The 2,622-nt window shown below is 41.0% G+C and overlaps 1 non-coding gene across 1 annotated transcript; it reads left to right on the top strand.

Moving 5' to 3' along the window:
* The first annotated feature begins 371 nt into the window (after window positions 1-371).
* LOC112086169 lies at window positions 372-476 on the top strand. The gene has a single exon (XR_002899347.1). It is a non-coding gene; the product is annotated as a small nucleolar RNA R71 (small nucleolar RNA).
* The last annotated feature ends 2,146 nt before the right edge of the window (window positions 477-2,622 follow it).

Here is a 2,622-nt window from a genome sequence, read left to right as displayed (position 1 = left end):
GTACTAGTGCTCCTACATAGTTCACCTCTTCTTCTTGAAAGGCTTGATTAATGTGATCGATATCACTAGGTCCTTCATCTTCTGCGCCATTGTTGGTCTCACAAGCATGGATTGGGCGATTGTTGCTCTTCAGAAGCTGGCTCATCATGTTCTTCAACTCGGTTATCTCCTTGTTGTCTGTTCCGGTTTGCTTCGTCGAGCGATCGTATTCAGGACAATCGTTGCTATTGGCTTGAGCCAAATTTTGGATGAGGGCTCTTCCTTGGGCTATCGTCTTTTGTCCAAAATCTCCATTGCTAGATGTATCAAGTGAAAGTTTGTATTTTGGTTGCAAACCTCGGTAAAATGTGCTCAGCAAGCTTGATCCAGGAAATCCATGGTGAGGGCAATCACGTTCATACTCCTTAAAACGTTCTCAGGCTTCATAGAAAGATTCAGTCGGTCCTTAATGAAAGCTTGAGATCTTTGTTCTCAACAAGTTCGACCTTGACTTAGTATAGAAGTGATTCAAGAAAGCAGTTTTACACTCTTCCCAATTAGTAATCGATCCTGCAGGCAAAGATTTCAACCAACGGTGATCTTTGTCTGCTAATGAAAAAGGGAACAACTTACACTTTAAATAGTCTGCTGGAACTTGGTTTGATCTCATCATGCTGTTGATAACACCGTATTTTGACCACTTTTATGGATCGTTTTGAAATACTTTTTCTATGTTTTTAATTGTTTTTAAGTACTTTTATCACGTTTTTCTAGTATTTGTAGTTCCAAGACTCTTTTCAGGAAACTTAGGGAAAAGCTTAACAAAATGGATAGAAAACCAGATTTCAGCTCAGAGTCAAACTGTCAGAAGTTCATCCATGATTGAAGGCCTTCTCACCGTCTGATCCAGCTCAAATTTGGAGACCTTAAAGATGGAAGTATCAGCTTTCCAGTGCACTTTACAGCTTGGCAATACAACGGTTCAATCAAAAGATACGTGAAGAGCAAGATGGCCCGTAAACCAGCCGGCAAGCACTTCCACCCGCGGCCAACAAGCAATTTCCTGCGGTCAGGAGCATCCCGACCGCGGCAAACCACTCATTCCCCGCGGTCACACTTGTCCCGACCGCGGCCATCAACCTCCAAGCCCAAAAAGCCCATTTCTGAAGCCCACATTTGGAGAAACCCTAAGTGACGTCCAGAGAGGTCTTGAGCACTATAAATAAATGTCTTAGGAACCCTAAATATCGTGTAACCTCATACCATCTATCATTACTTCATATTTTTATTGTTTTTGCTTTAGCTTTGAGGGAGAGAGAGATTTGTTCTCTTGAACCCTTGTTCTTTCTATTTCAATTTCGGTTTCTATTATACTTCTTAATACTATGCTTTTGATTTCGTTCATTATGTCTGAGTAGTTTTATTGTTGGGATTAAGGGATTTTCGATGGGGATTTATATGTTCGATGAGGATTCCATGAGCTTTTGAGCCGAATCTTAGAACTTTTTCTTCTGAATTCGTTTTTACTGCATGAGAGTAGCGTCATGAACTACAATCTGATCCAGATGCTTGGTGACACGAAAGTGTTCATCAGGTATCAGATCTAGTTTGGGAGAGCAAAACAAACATAGGAGTGGAAACCTACCTATGGGCGATTTGTGAATTAGGACGAGTCTTAAACATAATGCATCTCTTCTCTTCCAGGGCCAGAGTGGAAACTTACTGGTCATGGTTGAGAGAGATAGTTGTCTATGATCACGACAGTGGCGTATTCATACGTCTGTGACTCCAGTTCGAAAAGTTTAAGCTAAGATCTTATCAATTTACTCTCTAGCAATGTTTTGAATCGTTCGTACTCCTGAGAAAACTTCCCTGAACCCCAACGCTTTCTTCCCCATTGATTTACACCGATTTTTCTTTCAGCTTTAGTTCAATATTGTCTTTCTTTTTTAGTTCATTTCCATTTAAGCATTAGAATATCCGTTTTTTTTATCATTTTTAGTCATTTTTATTAAGTTTAGTTATTACGTCATTTAACTCCCGTATTCTCTTTTAAGATTTCGTTTTTAGATTTTAAACACACTACCAAACCCCTACAAAACCGTTTTTGTTCTAGACTTCCTTACTTTAACTTATTTCAAAGGCTTTTTGCAGGAAAAGATCCTCCTTCCCTGTGGATTCGATCCCTAAGTACTACAATCGATCAGCTGTGCACTTGCGGCTATTGATTTCATTTAGGGTAAAACTTGACAACCCTCACGACAGCACACATCAGCTGCAGATCTCTTCAAAGAGCTCGATATGGTCCATTGGGTGTTCAGAAGGAACTCCATGGAATTGGTTTTGCTTCACCAATGAGATGATTTGAGGCTTGACTTCAAACTCATTCCGGTTCGGAAATGGAACTTGGATTGCAGATCGGTTCTGAAAATTTTGAGTAGGTGCATCAAAATCAGCTATGCGGTGGTTCCTGGCTTGTCTTCGGTGTTGATTTGTTGGCTGCACAGGGCGGTTAACGCGTTCATTTGGCTGCATCCCTTGGTGGTCACCATCGGCTGCATTGATGGATGCATCAAGGTCTTCACGTTCTTCTCTCTCGCGGTTCTAGTGGTTTCTTGGAGGAACCTCATCCTTCTCTCCATC

This window comes from Eutrema salsugineum, unplaced genomic scaffold (genome assembly GCF_000478725.1).
Source record: "Eutrema salsugineum unplaced genomic scaffold, Eutsalg1_0 scaffold_23, whole genome shotgun sequence".
Lineage (NCBI taxonomy): Eukaryota > Viridiplantae > Streptophyta > Magnoliopsida > Brassicales > Brassicaceae > Eutrema > Eutrema salsugineum.
The sequence above is the reverse complement of the archived record's forward strand: the minus strand, read 5'-3'. Positions and strand labels throughout refer to the sequence as shown.